The following is a 27,895-nucleotide window of genomic DNA, read 5'->3' as shown; positions in this document are numbered from 1 at the left end:
AAGAATCGCACATGTCATCCTCAAAGGCACAACCGAAGGACGTGTAAACCGACACCCAAAAAGCTGAGTGCCTTGTCCACGTCCACGGTGTCAAAGCCAGAGCCGGCAGGGCTGGCTGTAAGTTATGAGGAAGTTATTTCTGTATATACAGAACAAGAAAGAGACAAGGAGAGACGGACAGATAGACCGTCACCGGAGTACATGCGGAGTAATGGCAGTGTTAGTCACACCGAGGAAACCGAGCCTGGTCAGGGTGCTCAGAGAAACGTTGAAGCCAGAAAGAGTAACTAAGAGGCTACACCCAAAGAGCTTGCATTTTCTTGGAATTTTAATGAGAAAAGATGCTTGAGATCACAGCAATGATTTCAAGGCCCTCTCCTGGGTGTCTAGCCAGGAATCAGTGGCCACACTGAATGATAAGCGCAGGGCGCAGGACGAGGAGTTGTAGGGTTGCCTGACAGAAGCTCAGGGCACACTCAGGATGAAGCACTCACACCCATGTCACCCTCTGTGCATCAGAAGCCACCTCCCTGCCCTCCGGGAAGCTGTGGGAAGGCAGGGCCCAGCTGAGCCACAATCTCCACCAGGGCTTCTGTGTGAGAAAGCAGGGCCCTTGTCCCATGCTGCCCATCCCAACCCTGACAGACACTGCCCTGGGTTTGTAAAAGACAGGCGAGAGGGTAGAAACACAAGCGAAGTCAAAAAGAGAAGGAAAAGGGGCCTGGGATATGTGTTTGTGTCTTAAGACACAGGTGCCCTCCGTGTTTCCGTTCTGTGCCAGGCAGCTGGGGACAGGGACGTGTGGACAGCTCATCCCCATCTGTGAATGAAGCTACACAGTGAGTTGAACTGAATGGCATCAGCCCCGAGGGTCAAGACAGTCAGGGAGTATCCATCCATCCATCCATCCCACACAAAGATGTCACACTTGATGGATCTTAAGGGCTCACCAGGCATCTTCCCGATGGGCTGGAAGAGGTAGTTGGTTCCACACAAGGGGGAAAGGCACATTGGTCAGTGCAAGAAGGCATGAGAGGCCCTCACCTGCAGGGAGGATGGCAGTGGTTTAATGCACAGGACTGGGTCGTACTGTGAACAGAGAGGACAAGCACCAGTGTGGGGTGGCAGTGGAGTTGGGTCGGTCGCTGGTGGCCAACTCAGATCCAGCAAATTTGTTAAATGCACAAGTTGGTCATTCAAGCTTCCAAAATGAAGTATGTGAAATTATTACTTCTCCCTCTTACACTTCAAGTGTGTTCTCTATCAAGATGTACTATTTTGCAAGACCACGTGGTTGCCACGTCAGTCAGCAAAGATAGAACACACCTGAGTTGCACAGTTAGAAGAAAAATCACTGATACCCCATTAACATGTATAATTTTTTTATTTTGATGGATCAGTTAACAATAAATTTAAGAAAAAATGTTTTGAAATCAAAAGGTGAAGACTGGAAAGAATCAGCTACTTAGCAGGTTGTATTTCCTGGTGTGCTGTGCACACGGGTGTCGGACAGGGTGGGCTGGAGGAGGAGGTGGGAGAGTGCAAAGCGACACCTGCTGGACCTGAGCAGACTCAGGGCCTCACCCAGAGTGAGCCCTGCCAGGGCCCCGTGGAAAGCCTGGAGATGGACATCCTCTCTCTTCTCCCATGCGGGAAACTTTTACTTCAGCCACTGCAAGTCCTTCCACTCTTCGGTGCCTCATTGATTTCTTTATTCAAACTGTATCAGATGCTTCCACTCTGCTGGGGTCTCTGATGGCTTCTGGGAATGGACCACTGAAGGGACACACTGGCTGGGCTCACAGCCTTTCCATCAAGTGGAAATTTCCACACACACACAAATAGGCCAGTGACCCAAATTGGCAAATATAAGAAGCTATGAGAGTTGGCAAGAGTTGCGGAGACCTCAAGGAAGAAAAGGACATTCAGACGAAGGAACACTGACCATATGGGAATAGAGCATGAAAGAAAAACTTGGAGGACAGAAGAAGAGAGGAAGAGAGAGAGAGAGAACGCAGGGCTGAGAGGCGCCCGAGGCCCCAGTTCCGACAGAACATGAATGCAACTCTGTGGGCCAAGGGTGGACATCTAGACAGATTCACTTGGGGTGCCCACTGGTCTCAGGCCAGGCAGATGACCACAGGTAACTTTGGAAGAAGGAGGACCCAGAGACTTCCCTGTTTCTGGCACAGCCTCCTCATCATGCCGCTGGCGACACAGGCTGCTGCAGCAGAGAGCTGCGCTCAGCCTCCGTGTGGTGTTGACTGAGGAGTCACCAAGCAGTGCTAAGGGGGCCGTCCCTGCTGCTCATTATGAATTCATCTAAAGCCACATTGAGTTAAACATCTGTCAGCATGTACGTTAGAGCCACTTGAACCCAGCCCCTATGTCACTTATGTTTGTCTTTGTGATCTAATGAAAATTCAGGGATAAAATAATTGAGACTATGACAAATTAATTGAGGATTATAGTTTCCAAAGTCCATATAATAGGAGTAGCAGCATGGATTTGTGATGCTCTTTTTCCTAGTGTACACATCCATAGCAGCACCTCTTTGTCATCCTAACATAAAGAGTGAAAACAAAGAATTTTGTCCTTGAATAATGGGAAGCTAAATTTAGATGCATATGCTATAAAAATACTTGATGTTTAGATATCAAAGTCATTTTACAAAATAAAATGTGGAGAGGAGAGTTAGGAAGGAAACTATTTGCAAATATGAAAAGGCTCCTCTGTCTATGAAAGGAAAGTTTGGATTTAGCTATTTTATTCATCTCTGTTAATTAGCCAGTACCTGAGATTGATTGGTAAATACGCCAAGTTCAATAAAAACTCATTGTTTTAGTAACGACACAGCAGATATTTGGACAGTTGGCCTCACTGAGAACAATTAGAAACGCTGCAAAATGTATCTAGTTGTTGAGAAACCAGAAAGGCACTGACGTACAGTGAAGAAGAAGAAAACCCACAGATGAGCCCCAAATGCCTGTCCTCAGTGAGCAGCTGCTGTTTCCAGGTGAGAGACAAGAAGCTAAGCCATGTGTTTGGCTTCCTGTGGCTCTAGGAGGGCAGAAGTTGGAGTGTGGAGCCTGCTCTGCAAGGCAGGGATCACAGGTAAACCCTCCTATGCCCAGCTGGGGACCTGACAGCCCACACCATCCAGAATGGTACACAGGAGTCCTGTGTGGCTAGAAAAACCACTGTCCCTAGTGCTGACTGTAAAAGTCTTGAATGGCTTGTACCCCTAGACACCTGCCAGAGGAAGTTGGCAATACTCTCTGAGCGATGACTCTCCCTAGTGATCAAATTATTTCTGGATTATTTATTATCAATATCCAACACTCAATCATAGGCAACCACACAGATAAGGAGAAAATAACATGTTTCAAAAAAGTGATAGACAATAGCAACAGACCCAGGAGACTGAGTTAATAGAGTTGTCTGACGTGGAATTTAGAATAAGTATGATCAGTACAAAGGCCAGAGGGAACACTTTGGTAAAAAGAACAAATGGAAGCTATCAAAGAGAACCAAGTGGGATTTCTGCATCTGAAAAACCAGTAATGAATGTAAGAAAGCAGGCAGTAGAATTTATATCAGAGACACAGGTGAACAGGAAAGTCTGAGTTGCAAGGCAGAGGAGAAGGAGATATCCAGAGTGGACCTCTTGGGGACCAGTGGACCTCATGGGGACCAGAGGATGATGGTAGGGGTGAGGTAGGGACATGGGGGACCCTGAAGACTCTGTGAGGAGGAGGAGGAGGAGGAGGAGGAGGAGGAGGAGGAGGAGGAGGAGGAGGAACATGCTTGGAGCAGAGGGAGAGAAGCAGAGAGGAGCAGGAATTCTGCTGAGAGCAGCTGCCGGGTTCCCCAGACTGATGGACAGCAACGGGAATGCATGCAAGGAGCCCTGCTGCCCCAGGCCTAGAGCACAGACAGATTCGTGCTTGCAAAAGGAGAGAGAGGGAGGGATGTTTTCATTCTGTTTGGCAGTACTGGAGACCAAACCCAGGGCCTTCACACAGAGCTACTTTCCCCAGTGCCTCCCCCACCACCTTTTACATTTTGAGACAGTCTCCTTTAGTTGCTAAGTCCCTCAGGCTGGCCTTGAACTCGTGATCCTCCAGGGTCAGCCTCCCAGGGTCCTGAGATGCCAGGCCTGTGCCACCACCCCCGGCTGAGAAATGTGCTAAAGTGGTTAAAGGTAAAGAGAATATACTGAAGATAGCAATACTCACACCAGTGGTCCATTCCTCAATAAAAACAAAGAAAGAAAGAGGACCAAGGGGGTGATTTCACCAGAAATACATTCTTTAAAAGGTTAATCTAGAATTCTGTATTCAGCAAAGTTATTCTCTAAGTATGGAGATGAAATACCGAATATGATACCACAGGGTGCCTTGAAATAGAAAAAAATTATCCCAGGTGGCAACACGAAAGCAGGGAGACTATTAGGTAGAAAAAGACAAATATTTGATAGATTTATACGAAGATTTCTAGATTAGACATAGTAATTTATTGTGGAACTTAAGTACATCCAAACTTTTAATATGAATTAAAATACATAAAAGATTAGAAAGTTAAATTAAAGGACACCAAGGTTTTCATTTTGTTGGTGAGCAGTTTAAAGTAAAGGAAAACAATTGTTTGAAAAATTAAGAATGTGGTGATCACTAAAAGAACGGCAAAGAAGGATGACTATAAGAGAGAGAGAAAACAGAATAAAATAGGTTTAATGAATCTATAAGAAGAAAAGAAAAAAGAGAGTGAGAGACTAAAGCCAGGGCAAATAAAATATAAAAAGTCAGGAGATTTAAAAAAGGTGCATCAATAACTATATTAAATATAAATGGCCTAGCATATCAATTAAAATGAAGCTCCTTATTCTGGAAAAGAAGTATAAATACACACATTTATAACAGACACATTAGAACTGTAGGACCAGGGAAAGTTTTGGATAACAGTAATTTAAAAATTACCAGAATAAGCCACTGTATTCTTATGATAGAAAGTAGACTTCAAAGTAAAGCATGTTGCTGAGAAGTAGAGCAAACATCTATCATGACATGAGCTTTCATTCAAAGGGAATGCAAAACAAATCCATCCAGAAAATACATAAAGTACCAATTTATATAACTAAAAGGAGTTGGTAAATCCACTATCACTTTGGGAGATTTTAACAAACTTTTTGCCACAAAACACAGAAGAAATAGACAAAAAAAATAAGAAAAAGATACAGAAGCTACCAGCTGGGAGTACTGGTGCACCCCTGTAATCCCAGCACTCGGAGGCTGAGGCAGGAGGTCAGCATGAATTTGTGGCCAACCTGAGCTACGTAGTGAGTTCAAGGCCTAAACTACACAGCATGATCCTGTCTCAAACAAAACAAAACAGAACAAAAAAGATATAGGAACTATCAACAAAATGATAGTGGAGAGACAATTACATCCAACTATTCACAAACCATATGCTTCCCAAGTGAACATAGAATAGTTTTTTTTTTTTAATGACTATATTCTGAGCAACATCAACATATTTCCAAGAGTTGAATGCATGCATGTTATATTCTGTGAACACATTATACCTAAGTTAGAAAATTGAATGAAAAGATAACAGGAAAGTCTGGTTTGGGAATTATGGAATAAATTTCTAAATAAATCACTGAAATTAAAAGGCTTTGGTGGAAATTTAGCTCAGTGGTTCCACTGCCTATCCTGGAAGGACAAGGACCCGAGTTCGATCCCTGGTCCAAAAAAAAAAAAACGGTTTTAAACTGAATTATAGGGAATATAGGTGGGAAGCAGCTAAAATTGTAAAGAAAAATGTGGAGATTTAAATAATTATTTTGAGAAAAATGATTAAAAGCTATTGTTTGAGCTAAGCAAGCATCTGTCTTACATAGACGATAACAGCAAATGAAATGTCAATAAATAAAAGGAAGGAAATATTATATAAACAAAGAAATGAATGATACCCAAAGTCAGTGTACACAAAATTTAGGTGAAAAGGACACATTTCCAGAAAAAATAGAATTTTTAAAAATCTTAACAGGAAAAATAGGAAATCAGAATATTCCTATAATAGCCAAAGAAATTGATGTCAAAATATTGATACAAACACTAAAGCCTCTAATAGTTTACATGTGATTCCATTAAATAAGAACATAATAGACGTCAATTTTATTTAAATACTTCTAACCCTGCTTCTAGCTCCAGCATTCCCTTGCGTTATGAAACTGAAAAGAAACAAGCCCACCCCCTCTTGATACAGGGCCACATCCTAGAGAAAGATGTGGGGGTGAGGTGACCCCAAGAAAGCCCTTGCTGGACTGCGAAGCTGCTGGGGCCCCCTTCACACAGCTCTAGACTCATCCCCAACCTGAGAACCAGTTCCATGCATATCAGACCCCATCAAGCAACTTTCTCCTAGGAAAATCTTGCGCACCAGAAGAGCATCACTAAGGCACTTCGGATGCCGTGGCTGCAAAATATCTGTGGAAGGCGGTGACACACGCATAACCTGGGTGATGCAGAAGCTGAGCGACTGCACACCAGCCCCAGTGCCAGACAAGTCCTGCGGAACCAGGGAGGAGGTACATGACCCTGGCCATTGGGCAGATACGGCGAGTCTTTCAAAACAGAGTTGTCAGATGGCGAACAAAGAGGAGAAAAACTGGGGGCCACAGAGCTGCCTGGAGAAGAAGCCGGCAGTGAGCTCTGGTCCTGGTGTGTTCAGGGTGGCACAGCTCGAGAAGGCCCCAGAGAGGAGGGCATTGTGACCAACACAGCAGGCAGCCACGTTCCCTCCAGGAGGAGCTGCCCCCAAGTGCCCTGAGAAGCTGTGGTTGGGCTGGTTTTGCATGCCCGTGCAAAGGCTCTGTAGGTAAGGGTGTGACTTCGGAGGAACAGGCCTTCTCAGGATGACAAGCCACACTCCTTAGCCCCTAGGATGAGACCTAACCCGAGGGACCCTGTCCAAGGTCACCCATGTGAGGTTAGAACTCGGCTCTGCACCCATCCCTGTCTCTGGCTGGCTTCTAACTTCTACTCTAAGACTGAGCAACAGGAGACTCACCACTCCTGGGAGCTCAGTATTCAACTCTGAGCAGCAATAACTACTGGGATGAAGAGAAGAAACAGGGTCTTTTGGAAGAGCATATTACTGATAAAAGACAAATCTACAAGCATTTCTTTTCTCTCTGTATGTGTCTCTCATTTCTTTTCTTTTCTTTTTTTTTTTTTGGTACTGGGGATCGAACTCGGGTCCTTGCGCTTGCACAGCAGGCAGTGAAACCACTGTGCTAAATCTCCTGCAATGTGTCTCATTTCTTCTTTCCTCCCTCCCTCCCTCCCTCCCTTCTTTCCTTCCCTTCTTCATTCCGTGGTGCTGTGCATTGAACTTGGGGTCTCACCCATGCTAGGCAAGCACTCCATCACAGTCACACCACCAGAGTATTTCTTTATATCAGGAGAAAATAAATTTTGAACATATTCTATGAAGCAAAATGTAGTAAACACAAAACTACAATCACCCTTAGTATTAATTATACTATACCTGCTGCCACTGGTATATGCAATATATTGTTTTATTTCAGTGAAAAGAAACATATTGAGAAAGTGTTTCAAAAGTTCACTTGCTATGACTCCAGGTGAGCTTATTTTTCCTATAAGGTGTATTCACCTACATAGGATTTTCAGCCTAATTGCTGCAAAAGAAACATTACAGGCCAAATGAGAGGGTTCCCTCCAAGTTAATTAAATCCACACATTTTGAAAAAGACTTTATATAAAAATGCATGACCATAAATAAGGTTAAGTGATAACACAGTCAAATTGCTCGAAAGGAAAACTTTGCCATTTCTTTTATTCCAACTAAGTAATTATCTCTCTGATCTTAGCAACTCAATATGTCAATAGCTAGAGGGTTAAAATTCTTGTCCCATGAGTGAGGCAGAACTTAAATGTGATAATTATTTGAGGAAAGAATAGGACACTAAAATGAGCGGGTATTTAGTTCTGATCTCTTTTAGGGGGAAGCAATAAAACCTTGGAAAACCAGCCTCAGTGAAAACCTGTCCTGAGGGTAATTGGTCATGTGCATCGAGACCTTTGGATTGCTCACCCTTGTTCACAGTTAGCCCACCCATGTCTCAAGATCATCCTAAAGAATATCTAAGTGAGCTTGTCTCAGTGCTCATTCAGCATTATGTGAGGTGCTGTTCTGTTTTGTTTGTTTGTTTGCCTGGTATTGGAACTGGGAGTTGAACCCAGGACCTTCACACTGAGCTGCATTCTCTTCTTTACTTTTTACTTTTTACTTTTTACTTTGAGGCAGGGTTGCACTAACTTACTAAATTGCCTATGCCGTGCTAGCCTCCTGTCTCAGCCTCCCAGGGTGCTGAGATCACAGACGTGTACCACCAGACCTGGTAAGACACTGTTCTTGATGCTGAATTTCCAAGAAGGATGGAGTTCCTGCCCTGCTCTTCACTGTTCCCTTTCCTATGAGACAAAAGTTAGGAAACTGACAAAGATGCTCAAATATGATGCTCACCGAAACCGCTTCAGTTCTGCCAAGTTGGGGAAAAAGTGTCCATCACATGAAATGGAATTGCATGGAAGACAACTAAATCCAATACGTTTAAGAACAGGCATTTATGGGCCGGGATTTAGCTCAGTGGTTCTCCTGCTTGCCTTGTGTCCTGAGTTTGATCCCTAGTACAAAAAAAAAAAAAGCATTTATTTCTATTTCTACTTCAGCTATTTTCCAAATTGCCAGAAACTTACAGGCCCACTGGGAAAAGAAAACTGAAACTGCTACCCATCTGAAAGACTGTAGAAACATAGAAGAAAAATGGGGACTTGGAGGAGACCTTGACTTCTCAGGCCTGAGGAAGGTTGAATTTAGGCAAAATCTGTTTACTGAAAGTGAGAAAACACCCATCCAGGACCCCACGGACAGCTCAGGAAGACCTGTCCAGGCCCTGGAACCAGGGAGCAGAGGGCGGGAGACAGGGCAGGGAAGGGGGACAGAGCAAGGTCCACCCCCCACCCCCAGAGCAGCCCAGCTGCCCACCCCCAAGGAAGGGTGAGGACAAAGCCCAGGGGCTCCCGAGCCCAGGGTGCTGGGCACCCCTAAAAGGCAATGTGAAACCTGTAGGCCAGGCTTGGACACTCAGTGCAGTGCTGAGAGGCTGGGTGTCCCAGGCCAGCACTGACCTGCAGAGCCTGGTTCTGGAAACAGCCAGCTGGAAGAACAGGAAGCTGGAAGAAGATTTGAAGGCTGTGGGTTTCTGTGTTTCCTGGCTTCCTGCACGACCAGTGAACTGTGATGCTCACCAGTTCCCAATCTGCCCTAACATATCCTATCCTGAACACATCCACCTGGGAAGAATAACTGCTCTTTCTTCTTCCTGCCTTGTTTTTTAATATGGAAAGATGTAATCATGGTGGTGCACACCTGAATCCCAGCACTCAGGGAGGCTGAAGTAGGAGGATCACATATCCCAGCTCAGCCTGGTTAACTTAGTGAGACGCTGTCTCAAAACAAAACAGTAAAAAAGAACTGAAAAGGTAGCTCAGTGTGAAAGCCCCAGTATCCATCAATAAATAAGTAAACCCAAAGATAAGCAGACATTTGAGGAAGACCTCCAAAATGAATAGAGGAAAGCAGAACAAACAGAAAACTCAGAAGACAGAATAAGCTGAAAAAGTGCAAACAAGGAAGGAAAACTTAGGTAAGTATCTGTGAATTTGCATCCAAAAAACTAAAACAGCGTGCTATGAAAAATAACACGAGAGAGTAAGAAAAAATTCTGGAAATTAAAAAAGTGAGGCTGAACTTTAAAACAAACCAGGGGAAGAACATGAAAGGAAGATGGAGAAAATCTCCCAAAGGGAGTAAAATATTTTAAAAATGAGGGAGAAAATATAAGGAAAAGGAGAAAAATAAGACTGTTGATTCAACACAAACTTTTGGAAGAAAGTCCAGCGTGACAAGACCAGAGGGAACCCAGCGTGGTCAGCTGGTAACGGCTCCCACACACGTGTACAAGTCCAAACCCCAGAACCTGTGATGCAGCCTGAGTTGGGAAGAGGGTTTTGGCAAATGTGTGTTAGAGTCTTCACACCTAGGGGAGACCATCCTGGATTATCCTGTACCCTGCATCAAAAGAGAAAGGCAGAGGGACATTTGCAAGTCACAGAGGAGAGAGCCACAGAAAGGCGAAGGCAGGGATTGGAACAACGGGACCAGAGGCCAGGGCAGGCCAGGAGCAGTCACACACTGAGGAACAAGAGATGGACTCGACCCCAGAGCTTCTGGAAGAAGCACGGTCTTGCAGCACCTTCAGTTTGCATTTCTGGCCTCTTGAACATTAAAAGGATAAATTCTGGTTGCTTTCCGTCTTAGTTGCTATTTTATTGCTGGGAAAAAGTACTCAACACCCACAAAATAAAGGAGAAGAGGTTTATTTTGCCTCAAAATTTGTAGCCGTTTCAATCATAGTCAACTGGCTCCAAGGCAGGGCAGCATGGCAGAGGTGCATTGTAGAGGAGAAAGAGTCCATGGCAGGGCAGACAGGAAGCATCAAAGCAAGGAGCTTTTCTTTCCTTTTGATCCCATCCAGTCTACAGACCTATTGGTTGGTGCCACCAATGCCCAGGGTGGGGCTTTCATTTTCCTCACCCAAAATGATTCTAAACAAATTCAGTTATCACACACCCTTACCCTATTTCCACATATCCTAGATCCAGCCACCTCTGAAAAGCCCACCTATGAGTGCATGAGGCTTTTCGTGGACATCTAGATACAAGGCATAACACTCTCCAAGTATGTGGCGATCTGTTACAGCTGTCAAAGGAAACTAATATCCCAATTTTCAAGGGCAGAAGTAAAGGAGAAGTATTGAAATTACAGAATCAACTCAAATTCTCAGCACAGTGAGTGAAAAACTCAGATTTACTGAAAAATGCGTACAGTCCTTTTGGTACTGTTCCTCCAGAGGACCCAAAACTGGATAATTTATTAAAAAGAGGTTTATTCCTCACAATTCTGTCTGAGGAGGCCAAGCCCAAGGTGGGGAAAAGTTTGGTTCCCTGGCAAGGACAGCTTTCTGCCCCAGGATGGCACCTTAGTGCCAAGAACAATCTGCAGGGAGACACTGAATCCACACAGAGAGGAAAGGCAGGCAGGCCCAACCAGAATTTCGAGGTAAAATGAAAGGAGAAGTCACCCAGGTTGAGCTGCACTCAGAGTTTCAGACTGAGCCCTGGAGGGGAAAATGTAGAGGAGCATCAGTGTACTCAGGGAGTGCAAGGGTGTCAAGGTTTAAACGTGAAATGTCCCCAAAGACTCATGTGTAAGGTGTCATCATAAAATATAATGAATGTTAAATTTAAAAAGTAACTCAGTAAATTGCCTGTAATCCCCTTTGAAACATTCCTGTTACTTTGAATACACTTATGCCATGGTTTTTGCCAATTTCTGAAGCAGCTCTGGAAGTCCTCTTCCATGAGTGTCTTTAGTTGTACTGTTATGGCTGCCTAGGTTTCCCGAGTTGCTTCAAAAAACGTTCGCCTTTGAAGTTCATTTTGACTTTGGGGAAGATCCAGAAGTCACATGATGCCAGATCCATTGAACAAGGTGGATGAGGACACACTGTAAAGTTCTGATTTGACAGAGATTCCCATAAGCCTCTTAATCAATTTAGAACATCCAGGCAGCCACACAAAGACACTCAGGAAAGAAGATTTCAAAAAGGCTTCTGAAAGTGGCCAGAAGGGTGGAATAAGGTGTGTTCCAACAGGGGTAGCATTTGGAAGGTGATTAGTAGTAGTGTTTCTTTTACTGTGATGTATTATGAAAAACTTTAAATATTCACCATACTTTTTATCACACTTTGGTGTTGAAGACTGATCCCTAATGCAGCAATGTTCAGAGGTGGGGCCTAGGATTGATCAGACCACAAAAGCTCTAACTTCGTATGATTTAATGCACTGATGAGATCATAATTTGAAGGCCTTCCTGGGAGGAGATGGAAACAGGAGGTGGCCCATTGAAGGGAGTGGGCCTGTGGGTGTGATCTTGGGGACAGGGTCTGATCCCAGCCCTTTGTCTCTGGGTTGCTCTTTCTCTGTCTTCTGTCCACCTGGAGGTGAACACATGCCCCTCACCATGGTATTCTGTCTCACCACCACCCCAGAAGCAATGGAACCAAGACGCCTTGGACTGAAACCTCTGAAACCGTGAGCCTAAATAAGCTCTTCCTCCTTTAAGGCATTTTTCAGGTATTTTATCACAGTGATGAAAGCTGACTGACAGAGTAGTCAGCACACAGCCAACACAGATACACACCTGGTGGAGGGGAGGCTGGAAAGGTGGGCTATGACTGAGGAGACATGGGACTAGAGCCAGGCAGACAGAGAGATCTAAACTAATGAAGAGTGTTTGGTTTGTTTCTACCTTGAAAGCAGGAGGAGTGGGAAGATGTGAGATATTGTGGACTGACTTCTCTAGGAGTAGTGAAGGCACCAGAGAGGTTTAGGGCCAGACAGAGAGTAGGCTTCTGGGGATTCCCTGAGGAGCTCCATAGGAGTCCTGCTCTGACAGTGGAAAGGGAGAAGAGAGCAAGGTCAGAAATAGTGGGGAGGTGGGGAGACCACTGCTTGGGTGCAGGTGGCTGAAAGGAACCTGGATGCAGGCTTCTGTCACAGGCGCTTGGCCACAGGTGTCTGTGTAGGAGCAGAATGGATGTTCGGGAGCTGAACTGATGCCTCCCATGGAGTTCGGGGACACTGTAGGTGAACCATTTCACTCACTGAGTTTGAGAGCCTCATGAAACACCCAAGGGAAGCTGCCTGGGACTAGAAGCAGGGGATATTGTTCTGCACTCTGGAGGGGATGCTGCACTAAGTTAGGGTCTCTGTGCATGGAGCCAGGTGGAAGAGTTGACCCTGCTCCCCCGTGGGAGGAGGAGGATGCAGAGCTCTGGGCTGAAACAACCTTGACAGGTGAGTCTCAGAAAAAGACTGCAGGAAAAGGGAGGTAGAGCACACACAAGGGGGCCCACAGGGCAAGGGAAAGCAAGGGGGCACTAGAGGGACCAGTTTCCTGGGTGGACTCCTGAAGAGCAGCTGAAGCGTTTTCTCAGAGTCATCTATAAAGAGGCCCTCAGTGACCTGACCAGAGAGGATCTGGGGCTGAGCTTGGGGCACAGCCTATGTGGGTGTGAGCCCAAGTGTGGCCTTGTGGTGGACAGGGCTGGTGTCCAGGGTGATGGCTGTGGGGGATGGAGCCATGGGCTGGGGAAGATGGGCTGCAATCAAGGCCGAGGGGACTCCAGGGCAAGGAAGTCCCCACTGCATTAGCGATGGAGGGAGGATGAGTATGGTCTCTGAGGGCTGTGGGCCATGGAGCCTTAGGTTACCCCCACAGGAAGGATGGAGGCTATCCGTGCCCTTGGGGGCGAGATGGCCTCTCTCACTCCCTAGAGCCCTTAGAATTCTCCTGGAGCACATTTTATAACTTCACAGTTATAACCTGCAGTGGGTGTCTATAATGACAAGTAATTTCATAGCATATAACAGATGTGTCAAAAGCTTTGGCAGAAGTGAAAATCCACACAGCATTGTTTTACATTCTCAAGTATGGTCTTTGCTATCCTCAAATCAATGGAAAGGGTCTGTGGGCTCAGCCCATCTGCTCACCCGTCTTCCTCCACCCGCCCCCCCACAACTTTGCTCAGCCAGGAGCCCAGGGAGAGGCATTGACCCCAAAGGAAGACACAGCAGCAGGGAAAAGGGGCAGGCCAAGCTGGAGCAACAGAACCAAACCAGAAAGGGAGCGAGCTAATGCTCCTGTCAGCCAAACTGAAGTCTCATACATTCACTCTGCTTTTCTCCTCATTCTCATCACCCAGCATCCTGAACTCCTGGAGCCAAGTTCTGCTTCCTTTGCAGTGTTCCTCCCCAGATCCCTTCCCCTTTATTTTCCCTTGCAGGGGACTCCATGACTTCTTTCCAGGACTCCCGGAAGGACTTCCAGTCTGGTTTCTCACATGGCCTTTCTCCCCAAGTCTACTCCGCATGTCTCTGCCATGCGACTGTTGCTAGATGTCCTGTGCAGTTCGACTGGGGAGCTCTGCTTCTTACGTTTGTCGGGAGTTTTGCTGTGTTCAGGACACATATCCCACCCGGACTTTAATATCCTGGGTGTTGGGTTCTATTTCCCACAACTCTTCACCAGTAACATTGAAGAAAAATAGTTTTGCTCATGATGATGGAGTCGATCAAGACAACAACGAGTAAAAAATGTTCATAGAAGAGGCATAGTGGCTTAGTTTCTAGGGCTATGCCCTGAAAATGAGATCTTCAGAATCTGTGGCTTTCTAATTTACCTCTGAATAGTGCATGGGATGCTGACTCTCGCAAAGTCTCAACCGTGTCCTAACACCAGACTCTGTGCATACGAAGTTACTTGGGAAAGGGTCTTCTGAAGGTGCAATTAAGTTAAGGTTCTGGAGAATTAATAAAGCACACTTCTGGGAATGTCTGGTGGGTCGGAGGGTGACCTTAGGGTCTCTTTCTGGTGCCTGGTCTTTTCCACTCAGGTCTCCTCTCCTGTGATCGAGGTGAGCATAACGGTGTAGCTTTAGAACCCAGCACCCACGGGGGCACAGGGAGAGTAGAGGAAGAGACACTCAACATCTGACTAAGGAGACAAGGTCAGAGGCAAATTCAACCTTCTTCAACTTTTCCCCCCAAATACCTAAGAATAGTGAGAAGGATGGCAGGCTGTCCTTGAGCTTCTGCATGGCCTGGGGTGACATCTAGCTCCCTTCTTTCTGGACACACAGTAGGGCTGTGTCTTTCATTTCCCTCATGGTTAACACAGCCAGGTACATGGTTGGCAAGAAAGTGTGAGAGGGAGCATAAGACAGTCCTGGACAGGAGCCCCTAAGAGCCTTGTGTGATCAGCCAGGACCTGGAGGCAGCAGCAGCTGGCATCTGAGGTCCACACTGGACAAAGACTGCTGCACCTAGTTTACAGCTGTTATCTATTTTTTGTAGTTATAATCCATATTAGTCTATGCATGCTGCTACAACAAAATGCCATAAACTCGGCAGGTAACAGACATTTATTTCTCTAGCTCTGAAGGCTGGAAATCCCAACATGTGCAAGAGTTGGCCTCCTGGTTCATCAGAGGTCCTCTGGTCTCCAATGACCAGCCACCTCTCAAAGACTCCGGCCCCCAGTACCTTACATCGGACACTGGATTTCAGCATAGGACATTTTGGAGGTGGAAACACACATTCGGCTACGGCAAAGGTTCTGTTTGAGGTTGTTCCTATAGAGTAATGCAGCTCTCTTGTCTGGTAGTTGCTCATTGTGCTTCAATTCCTCTTAGGCCCATTGTGATTCCCTGCACGAATTGTCTGCATGATGTTTTGCTTCCACAACTGAAACATAGGGCTCAGCTATTGTTTAGCTCAGACCAGAAACAGATCCTTCATTAGCTACATGAATAGGATTTTGGTATTCTGGGCTTTCATTTCATACTTTGCATGAAATCCAGTTCTTAGACAATTTGAGCTATTAAAATTCATTTATAATAGACAATAGTTGATATTTCATGCAGGGAAGTGGTTGCCTTTGTTGGGGACTGTGAATGAAGCCATCCAAGAGTCGCTATCTCATCCGCACCGTGGGGTACTAAGAAGTGCCTGCAGTGACTGGGGGACCTTGAGAAGAGGTGCCGCGTGCTGTCCCCATGCTGTCTCTCCCGGCACGGCGTACCCTGAAGCCGTGTCACAAACACACAGCGCATAGGAAAGACACACCGTGGCCGCCCACAGGCCCCTAGAGGACCATTGGTGTTTCTAAGTCGATATTATTTTCTTATTTAATTTAAATGCAACACAATGTGTGGTAAGCACTGAAGTGTCAGATGGACAGACAGGAAGACAAACACAGCGGTGTAAATTCCCCTTATGCCCTGCCAGGTGAGGGGCGTGGGGCTGAGTCTCACGCTCTGCCCAATGGCCATTTTGACAGCTGGTGATGTCAGTGTGTCACACAGGAACTATTTTTCTGTGGAGAAATTTGGCATGCAAATCAAATTAACATATGGCATACGCATTTTTTAATTCAGAAAGAATAATATAAATTACCTGACATCAAACATCTGGCATGGGGCAGAACTTTTAGCACACACACACATTAGCTGCAGAGGCACGGTTCTGAGATAGGAGCCTCCCAATTACATTACGATTGTGAAGTCAAAATTAGACCTGTCAGGAAAGCACAGGGCCAGTGCTATTTACAAGCAATTCATCACATTTTTAAAGACTATATCGCATGGAATAATTTCAAGAGGAGGGCTTAAACCATTTTTGTGACCTGGGCTTTGATTTCAAAATATATTGTTGACTATTTCTATGAGTTTTATGGCATTTTCTTCTATAAGCTGTTTCCGTGAAACATAGGCCTTTTTGGAAAAAGACTTTTGGGGTACATCGTAAAAAACACCCAACGAACAATGTGGAGGACTCAGTGTCCTGTTCAGCTGGGGCTCGGAGAAGCTGTGTCACGGAGGATTAGCACAGGGACCACTGTGTGTCACCAAGGCCCTGGTGGCAGCCATCTCACAGCTACCCATGACTTACTGGCTTTTACCCTAGATGTAAAAGGAAACCACATTCATTCTGAAAGTACACCTCCTCTAAATATGGTTGCACAGTTTCTCCCTGGACTAGATTTTGCCCAGTAATCCAACAGCAGTCTTACATTTGTATGTCAAAATAAAGAATGATAGGTAAGACAGGTGATGTGTGGTAATTAGCTTGATTTCATCATTCTGCGTTGTACATAGGTATTGAAACATGTTGTTTTTAGTCTATAGATGCGTACAATTATGATTCTTCTATCACAACAATATGAATAATCATCATCACATTAATAATCAGATTGACTTCCTGTCCTGTGTGCTCTCCAGCGGCTTCTGTTCTGTGGCCAAGCCTGAACGATAGCCACGTCTTATCTGCAGAGGAGAAATCGAGGCACATGGGAGTAAATGCTCAGTGGAGGAGCTGAGCCCACCAGACAGCAGCTCTTTAAATGAACTGTGCATCGAGGAAAACCTACAATGAGCAGCAAACCAAGAGAGCGGATTCACATAGCCAAGGAAGATAGGAGAGAGAACCATCCATCCAATTGGCAGATGAAAACTCGTTTGTCTGGAGGTTGAAGCATGGCATGCCTGGCAGCTGCAGGGACCTCAGAGGCCCAGATAAGACACATGGCAATGAAGGCCCCTGCTAGTGCATCCTGGGAGGAAACCAGGGCTGTTCTGCATAGGGGAGAGGCCGGCCACTCAGACGCTGTGACACGACATCATCAGAAAGTAGACTGCCATGGCACTGTCATGGCACCATTAAAATGTCACTGTTAGGAACTGCAAGGCTTCTGAGGACAGCTCCAGAAATCACACCCCATAAAATCTCCACTGCTACTAATTGCCACGGCAAGAATTAGAAAGCCAGGCTGTAAATTAAAAAAAACAAACCAGAATGGAACCAAGAAAAACAGCACAGGATGAACCTCTTTATGGGTGTACTCCATGCCAGGACCTACAGGGGCCAAGTGAACTCCAACACCAAGCTGCAGGAGGACAACTGGATGGAAAGTTCTAGTAATGACTATTGTGCTTCTTACATTTTGGTGGGTATAGATCCTCTAGAACTGCCAGTTTGGGTGTTTCTTTTTAAAAATAGGTTTATTGTGATAATCAAGATAAGATATGCATAGGTACCGGTTCACATGATGAATACATTTATCTTGTATGGCAGACATATACTAATAAAAATTGTTTTAAAATTCATTTCTCTGAAAAAGATGAGGTTGAAAAAGACATTTTGGTATGACCAATTAGACAATTAAAATGGCAGTCACCCCAAAATTTAGACTAGTTTTTTCATTTTTAATCAATTTCTTTTCTTGAAAACATTGCAATAATTAAACTGAGACCAATTGCAATATTAGTATATGATATATATCTGGGTATGTATATATATATATATATATATATGCATATATAACCAAATATTTTTATAATTCAATCTACACCTGAGTACCTTTAATGGGCTAGAGAGACACTGAAATGTGATGGGATTTTCGGACCTGCTTTCCTTTCATTGACAATGGAGCCAGTAAAATTCACTTCTTGTGCTGATGTGAGGATCACTGCTTCCCAACGGGCCAGTTATTCTCAACAGAAAGCAATTATTTTCCTGCATTATTTGCTTATATTCTTTGTTTCCAACCTCTGAAAAGCCAAAAGAAAGCCAGATTTCATTGCAAACTTTCCATGTTGCAATGCTGGGGAAGCCTAGATTGGCGTACTTGGTCATTATATAGAACAGTTGCAAATCTCAAATGAACATGTCAATTATTCATGAATCTGAGGTCGCGAATGCCAGCAATACATTATTAATCAGCTGATGTAAATATTTAAAAACCCTAGTGAGAAACACATCCTATGAAAGCATCTCCACAACAGAGTGGATAAACACCAATTTCTAAAGCAAAGGGCAACGGCCACAGAGCGACACTTAGCAGAACCGTCCAGAATAGGATTAAGCACCTGATTCAAAAGCCCTGTTCCGTTCACCTTTACCCTAAGGGAGCCACCTGGAAATGCCACAGCAGTGAATCCAACATGCATGACCTTTGCAGGAACCAAATCTATATTTGGCTCTTTTAATCCCTTCATCTTCTCCGTGATTTCTTTTAATTTTTATCTTTAATGAAACAGAATATTAGCATCTCTTATCATCTCAAGTTTTCACTTCAGGGAGTTACTTAATGGAGACCAGAAAGTATTGAAATAGCTGTATTTTAGGTGATTTAGAGAGGCTCTTCCATTCTACCTAAAATTGCATTCCCTAAGCAGTTTTTTCACATTTCTGTACTTTTAGCCTCTTTCTCTTTATTGTAACCACACTGTCCTCTGCCCTTTCTTCCCCCATTTAATTCTACCCAGCCTTAAATCGAAGTGTTTTAGATTTGCCCCTGAATATTTCTCTCTGTGTCTCAGTGAGAACAAAGCATTCCTCCATGTTGGCCTTTTGTTTTTGTTACAGATACCGTGGATAGTCAACTTGTAAGGAGGAAAGCATCATTCTTCAGAGCCTTCCACACCTGGCTGCCCATCTGCATGGCTTTGGCATGAGGTGACACATCCTGGAGGAGCCCAGGGCAGAGGATGCTGCTCAGCTCAGGGGCTGGGTAGTGGAGACAGGAAGAGACAGCATCCTGCAGTCCTGCAAGGTAACAGCCCCATGACCTAGGTGTTCACCCCAGGCCCTCTGAACTGACCCTTGCTCCCAGGGTGCCAAGCTGGAGGCGAGGCCTTTAACACACAGGCCTTGGGGAACATTCCACATCCAACTATGTCTCTTCCACGTAATTGCTCTTCGGCTTTCCCACAATGCTAACTCCAGGAGGACTGGGTCTTCTTCACTTCCACGCAGTTACAATTTGTGTTACACACGTAGCAGAGAAGTTGCTCCAATATTTACTGAATCTTGCAAAATGAATGGTGATGTAAATGAATGAACACGGTCCTCTTTCATTTGAAGATTCCAGAACTTGATCTGAAATTAGGTTTTTATTCCTCCTTTCGTCAGGGGCTAGCTACATGTCCCAAGGATCAAAAACCTTCACGCTGAAGCCGGAATAGATGGGAGCCTTGGCTTTTGGCTCTTCTTCTGGGGTTGTCGTGAGATTTACATGAAATACTGTGAAATAAGACTCTACACATTGCCTGCACCATGGCAGGAGAGTGAGCGGTTAGGAGGTTTAAGGGTTGGGGGTCATTATCCTTTCTGTGACGTTGAATTTGCAGTGAGGATGGGTATCTGCAGTCACTCAAACCCCAGTCACTCCAAAAGCCCCAGGTTCTTGCCAAGTTCTTCACTAGGATGAAGTCTCCCTATGCTGCATTTCTACAAAAATTAAAATCTACTGTACTTTTGTTGCAGAAATAGACACGATCCCAATGAGAATCTTTATAAATTTATAGGCAAAAATACTCTGCAGGCTGGCTCTGGAGTCTGTTGTTTTCTCACTGTTAAAATGGTGGCATGGAGTTCACAAATCCCTTATATGAGAAAATCACACAAATACAAGAGGGAAGCACTTTATTAACATTTGTGGCTGATAAGACGAAGAAAGGTGAAGCACAGACTCGGGTTTTGGAAGCCTGTGGCTAAGTGGAGTGCAGCCCCACCTCAGGAAGCAGGGGCCTGGGATCCACGTACACTCCTCTGAAATCTCCCTTGGGCCCCAGGGTGCCAAGCTGGAGGTGAATCCTTTAACACACGGGCCTTGGGGGACATTGCACACCCGATGATGTCTCTTCCACTTAGCTGGACTAGGGGTTGGGCTTTGCACTGAGGTCCGTTTCCAGTCCTTTTTAAAATTAGCATATGTTTGCGGTCCACGGTGATTGCATTCACCACAGGAAGTACACAGCACATCTTAATTCTTTCCATATCTCCTCCCCTTCCCCTCTCCCTCCATCTCTCGGTCCTCTTTTGCAAGACATCCTTCTTGTTTCTTAGTATCCATCTTTTATTTTGACCTTTAATTTATTTATAGTTTGAGTTTCTCATGTAGGAGACAGCATATAATACTTAAGCTTGTGTGCCTGATTTATTTCACTCAACATTACAGTTTCAGGATTCTTGAAAGTGACCTATATGCCCAGCAATAGAGGAATAGATAAAGAAAATGCAGTATTTATATACAATGGAGTACTACTCTGCCATAAAGAAGGGTGGATTTGAGTCATTTGTAAGAAAATGGATGCATCTTGAAACTAATGTTGATTTCGTACGAAATAATACATAACACATGTAAATAATGCATTTAATGCAAGCCTAACATAACATAATATTTTCTAATATTGAATTTATTACTTAAAACTTTCCACAAAATATCAGTGAAATGGGGACTATGAGGGCACCCAAAGCCACAAGCCCTGTAAACCAAATGCCCATTTCTTTTGCAGGAAAACCGTCGTTATCAGTGCCGACTTCAATTTGAAGCTGGGCTCTCAGAGGGCAGTAGCTGGCATCCCCTTGGGAATGCCCTTTGAACTTTGAGACCCTGAGCTGTGAGAATCTTCACACTGCTCAGGAATCCACCAAGGGTCCCCTAGCAAACATCTCTTAGCCAGAAAGGTCACACAGAATGTCTGAGATCCTCTGAGCGCTGGTGCACTCCCTTAGACTACTGGGCAAGGGTGACACCACCACAACACACTGCCTTTGTGCCCTGTCCCTGTCAGCACCTCGGCTTTGCTTTTATTTTCACTGTTGCTGCATTGGAACTACTTTCAATTTGTAGTAAGCAATTAATTTTTACCTATAATCCTCAAAGCAAATACTATAGATCGTTTTAAAAAATTTAATCTTTTTAAAGAGTCAAAGCTCCTTGGCCGAAATCGATTAGGCTAAGGGTATTCCACATTCTTCATGGTTGGGAGTGAAAATAATCATGGAGAAAAAAGTCACATAGGCAGCACTTAGGGCCACGTAGATATCAAGGAGAGCTTGCACAGCTCCATATGCTAATGACAGTCAAGGACCGGAATTGTAATACGTGCCCCTGCTGTTGGTTCATAGAGAGTCTTGATTTAAGAATATTGATTCTGGAAGGCCACCTGAGACTAATCAGCAAATGACATCTGAGATATTAAATTCTTGCCTCTCGGTGTGGCTAAGTAGTGGGTGGCAGATTTGAATCAATAGCCTGTGTTCACATTGCCAACAATTCTATTGGACTTGGCTTGAACATCTTTTGTGAGATGAAATAAACTTCTAGAATTCTGGTCCTGTCCTCACCTCTGATGCCACTGTTGAAGTTGTCCCCCAGAAATGAGCTGTGATCCACAACCTCCTTAATCCAGAAGCATTTGCTTTAATCAATAGGACAGGTTGCCATGGTTCTTGTAGGGGTAGGAAGAAAACACAACCTTTATGAAGCTGGATCAAAGGAAGAATGCTTTTTCAGAAGAAAAGAAAGATCATGTTAAACTGTCAAAAGTTTGACTTCTAATGAAGATGGTGAAGCATATTTGTCTTAGTGATATTAACTTGGGATTTTACCGAAGCGTGTAGCAGATGACCAGATCTGCCTTCCGTCAGCAGGGCAGGCTGCTGGGACAAAGAAACAAGATGTTGGTGGGAAGAAGCTTGCAAGGTTTCTACACAGAGAAAGCAGGGTGTGGGAGGCTTAGCTGAGCTCAGGTGAGGATTTGCTCCGTCCTGACCTTTTGCAAGGCTGGCCAAATCTCGAGGGATGGTAGTGATTGGAAAGGTGCATTTTCGGGGACAAGTCAAGGAGGTGGGCTGCAGGGTGACTTAGGGTACATACTTTGCAAAATACATCCGAGGCCACTTTCAATGGAGGTATTTGTGCTCTGCACTACATAGGAACCCTGGTCTGTGTTCGAGGGCCTGCAAGCCACGAGGTGGTGGAGCAATGTTCCTCCGTTCCAGGGGCTGTCTGTCACCATGGTTGTCCTTGGACAGGTTGACTGGCAGCTGCAACATGGCACATCCCAAATGAACAATGTGGAACAACACTGAAGTTGCTGAAGACCCTTGGAGCAACAACCCAATTGTCCCCTTTCAATGACCTGTCTACACACCGAAGTCCAAACCAGGGCGATCATAGCAGGGACGAGGTGCCCTTTCTCCCTCACACACATTTCTGTCACTGCCAGATCCATCGTGACATCCTGTCCATCAAAAGGATGAAGAGTGACGTCAGCATCTCTACCCAGAGACCCACTGCTCTCTCTCGCCCGTCGCTGTGGTTGGCCCTGCCTCTTCCCTCTCCCGCCACGACCAGTCCTGCATTCAGGGCACATCTAGGTCCCCAGCTGTTCTGCGTCTTCATCACACCCCACCTGCTCACTCTTTGAACCTGCAGCCCAGCCTGCTGCTGCTCCTGGGCCTGAGGTGGCCCCAGAACCAGGGTCTGGTCGCCACACTTTTCCAGAATCCCCACCTCACCCCAGAAACCCGGGCTCTGGGGCTGCTCTCCCGTCCTGGCCTGCTCTCTCTCAGAGATAGGATGGACTGTTGCTCTGTTAGAACATCATGCCTCTTCCAGGCTTTCCCTGGATCCTTCTGCCCCATGTACTGTGACTGATAATCCCCAAGACAAAGTGCATGGCACATAATAGGTGTTCAGGAAGTGTGGGTTTGGTGAATGAATAGGCAGACATTTTTCTTTACAGGCTACACAGCATTTACAAAACTGATAATTGCACGAAGTGCACCGCAGTGCAGCAATATCTTGCGGGCTGTGTGTATGTATGTGTGCTTGCAGGTTCCCATACATGTGCCTGTGCATATACAAATGTGCATATATGAAATACGTGTGTATACATGCCTACACCATGAAGGAGGCCTGCAAGAGTTATCACGCTATAAATTCCTTGCTTCATCTTTACATTGGAATCAAAACCTATTATAGGCAAACTTTCAAGAATGTTTTGCAATACTTTAAATGATCTTTAAGATACTCAGTGTTATCTAAGTTGATTTCTGCTCGTCTTTTGTCTAGCTTGGTGCATGCTCTTGTTTACATGTTGAGTGCAAAGAACAACAGAAATACAGAACTTTGTCTTTGAGCTTCTCTCTGTCTGTTTTTGTCAACCCCTTTTTCTTGTCTTGCTCCACACCGAGACAAAGCCCAGTAAAAACAACTGCCCAGCAGCCCATGCCGTGCCGTGTCCTCTTAACACCTAGACTGCATGCCTCCAACTTCCCTGGCAGCACATGGGACTGAGGAGAAGAGCTCCAGGCCCAGTGGTGGAAGAGGGCAGGGTTCAAGCAGAGTGAAGCAGATGGATGGGGAACAGGAACCGAGTCAGGAAAGCCTGGCCCTGGAGAGGGCTGCTGGGAGGAGCTCACACTGAAGCCGGGGTCTGAGGATCCATAAGGAAACAGAGACTCAAAATGTAAGCACCACGTGCTTCAGGAAGAGGAAACAACAGGTCCTGAGTTCGAAAAGAGCTTAGTGGGGGCCAAGAAAAGCCAGTGGGACTTGAGACAGTGAGTGAGGACAGCCAAAGGGAAGAGAAGCACAGACCGAGCCAAGCAGTCCTGCACTGGGAATTTTAATTTCATTCTGGCCATCGCCTGTGGCCAGGAAAGGCTGAAGCAGACAGCTGTGGTCTGATTTATACTTTGGGAGGATTGTCTGTCGCCGGAAGAACAGCGGGAGGAAGCCAAGGAGACTGAGTGTGAGGAGCCCTGTGCAACAGACCGAAGGAGAGATAGGCAAGGCAGAGCAGCGGAGGTTAGAGAAATGAGCCTTTGAAGCTGAGTGTGGTGGTTCACACCTGTGACCCCAGGACTCTGGGAGGCTGAGGCAGAAAGATTGCAAGTCTAAGCCCAGCCTGGGCAACTTAGTGACTTAGCAAGATCCTGTCTCAGAATAAAATAAAGGGCTGGGCTCTCTCTCAGTGTGAAGCCCTGGGTGCAATGTCCAGGTCCAGAAAAAAAGGTAAAATTTGAGAGAAAAACCGATCTAATTCGGTGAGCACTGGATATGGAGAATTGCATGATAAAGAGAGGTTGGAATCAAGCCCTGGTTGGTGGTTGGACAGGTCACAGGGACATGGGAGCGTGCAGAGGAGAACCCAGTGCTCAACGCAGGACTGATGAAAATGAGACCCAGGAGAAATCCACCTGCAGCCACCGAGAAGGCTCTGGAAGTTCAGAAATGAAGCCCAGCATGGAGAATTAGAATCGAGCACTGTCACCTAGAGAAAGTTTAAGCCCACAGGAACAAGCCATGGGGTGTAGACAGGACTGCATGGGACAAGTGCCAGAGGAACAGCCGAGTGTCCACAAGGAGAGCGAAGGAGGTGAACGGACTGGGGTGGGGTGGTCACTGGGCCAGGGCCACCACAGGGAGCACAGCTGCTGCATCAGACAGAAGAGCGGTTCAGCCCCGGCCGAGGGTCACGGCTCCACACGATGCTGAGAGGTGAGGACTGCAGGGCGGCTGGCAGCGGGCAGTTGTTCATTTCCTGACCAGGGCAGGTTTGGGGGATTGGATAAGTGGAAACCAGACTGGATACAGGAGAGGCACTTGGGGAAGCAGGAACCAGGGTCAGATGCGCCTTATCTAGACAGCTGAGCTCTTTCACAAGCTCAGCTACATGTGGAAAGCAGATAAAAGGTGGGAGGAGATTGTTTTAGTGATGGAAGAGAGAAAAGCAGAGTGTAGAGTGACAGGGATAATTAGAGGGAGCTTGGCACAGGGGCTGGGCTGGGTCATGGCAGAGGGAGCGGTGGCTTCCAGAAATGGAGAAGAATGGGCTTCTCCCTGCGAGGGGCCGGCCAGGTGGAGCCAGGGCCATGGAGCAGCCTGGGGTCGTGACTGAGTTGGTGGACAGGGATCCCCCTGTTCCTGTGGAGCCAAGGCTGAGTGGGCAGGGATGGGAAGGGTGGGGTGCCTCGGTGGGAGGGGAGATTTAGAGGGGAACAGGAAATCAAGTCTGCTGGGACACACAGTGAGGGTCCAGGGGCACCGCAGGAACCTATTTGGTTTTTGTGATTGTGAAGTTAGTGTAACCCAGACATCTCAGTTTTGGGGATCTCACAGCAAAGTTCTGCACTCAGGCGCTGGACCAGGGAAAGAGGAGCACATGGGTTCACGGGTGGGAGGTCTGTGCGGTTTCACGGATGACAGCGTGAGGGAGACAGCTGAGAGCATCCTAAGAGAAGGACAGCTCACAGCGTTGGCCCATCAGCCACCTAGCTGAAGAGAATCTGCCTCACCGGGTCGGCTCCCACCCGGAAGGAGCCGTGTTCAAGGACACACGTGGTAGGGGTGTGAAGGACAGGTGTGGCAGAGGTGTGAAGCCCAGGTGTCGGCCCTGCTCAGATCAGCACTTCGGTGACCGTGTGCTAGGTCATGGTCCCTGACCCCTGTACCGCTCTGCCCTGCACTGCTCCCGCAGGCGCTGCCCCACCCTGCGCCCTGTGACCCGGCCCTGCGCGTGGTCATCCAGCTCCCCTCCCAGCCTTCTTCCTGATGCACCGCTCCCCCACCGCTTTGTCTTTCCAGTCTGCACTCTTCACCTCACCATCCTAAAGCCCAGTTTCCCAGGCAACCCCGTCTTGGTCCATGGGGTCACCACTCACCGGCACTTGGGTCGAAACCCAAGAGTCCTTCTCAACTGCTGTCTTGTGGTCTTGGCATCTCAGCTCCTCCCAGGCCTGCACACTCCACCTGTGAATCTACTCAGGTAAATGCTACAGTTGAGATCTGAACAGGCTTAGAAGGTGACTGGATCAATGGGCTGTGAGGAGGTGAGGTCTGGCGGGAAGAGGTGGGTCAGGGTGGGCTTGACCTGGAAGAGTGTATCTTCCTCCCAGGCTCCTCCCTCTACTCTGCTTCCTGGCTGCCATGAGGTGAGCAGCTTTCCTCTGCTAGGCCCTCTGCCATACCCTCCTGCCTTGGAGCCAGCCAGCTGGAGACTGAAACGTGAGCCAAATAGAACTTCTTCCTTAAGTTGCAGGTCTCTGTTATTTTGTCCCAGCAACAAGGAAAATGACTAAGACAGTGCATGTCCCTTTTACCCCTTCCTCTGTTGTCCCGAGATCAGGCCACACAGACCCCTGACTGACAGACAGCCAGCAGCTGTCAAATTGTCCCGTGCTTCTGCTTCCTCCTCCATGTTACTCTCTGCGGCATCTCAAATCTAGCTGTAACAGAAAGGTAAGGAAGATCAGGAATACAGCTCCTGAGTGAGTCTCACAGAAGCTTCCTGCTGCCCCGGCCGTGGCTGGAAGGCTGGAGGTCACCTGGAGACTACCTCCTAGGTGGCTCCCAGGACTTGCTCCTCCCTCCCTTGGGTGCACCCACAGCTGTTTCATTGCTCTAAGAAACATTCTGTGTTCAGGACAACCTCAGGGACTTTGGATGTACTCTGCTCTCTGTATACTCTCTGTATACCTGCTCTTTGGCAGGTCTCTGCAGGACCCTCTCCCTCAGGTAATGAGTGCCACCTCATCCTGCACAGAAGCCACCTGAGAGCAGCCTTCATCATCAACACCCACCAGCTCCTTTCTTCTTTCCTTCTCCATGGCAGCCTGTGGTCATCACCTCAAGTTATATTATTTCTTTTTCTGCTTGTTACCTGTCTTTCCCTTAGCAAGAGACCTGCTACTATCTTGCTTCATCTACCCACGTTAGCACGGGAGACACAACATGAATATTTCCAGGATGAATGTATTAGTAAACAGGTGAACAGTCCCATGTAAGATGCTGCTGTGGCAGAGGTGAGCACTTGTTAAACTCAGCCTAGAAAGTATCCCACTCCGTGTTAGAGAACTTTAAGCAATGCATCAATTTCATGTTGAAATCCTTAAAGTGATTTGAACTTCCCTTTTGAAAAGAATATCCAGCCTTGGAATCAGTACCTTGTAAACCAACTGCATCCAGCAGCAAGTGTAAGATTATCAGACAAAGACAGCATGTCCAGTTAAATTTGAATTTCAGATAAACAGATTTCTTTAATACAATTATGTCTTATGGAATACTTGCAATATATTTATACTAAAAAGATCTGTTATTTATTTAAAATTCAAACTTAACTGAGCATGTTTTATTTTTATTTTCTAAGGACCCAGTGAAGTAGCTCTCCAGCTACACAAAAGCACCTCATTACCTAGAACATACCATTGGCTTGGCTGTCTCAATACCTGGCATTTGTTGTGTAGGAGTATTCCTTCAGTCAACGCCATGGAATAGGTAACCTTTTATTTCTTGCTCCAGATTGTGCAAATTTGCAGCTATGAAATTT

Source organism: Heterocephalus glaber, unplaced genomic scaffold (assembly GCF_053883595.1).
Source record: "Heterocephalus glaber isolate CG9 unplaced genomic scaffold, H.glaber_assembly_v1.0 deba00001537, whole genome shotgun sequence".
In the NCBI taxonomy this organism is placed as follows: Eukaryota; Metazoa; Chordata; class Mammalia; order Rodentia; family Bathyergidae; genus Heterocephalus; species Heterocephalus glaber.
Note: the sequence above shows the minus strand (reverse complement) of the source record.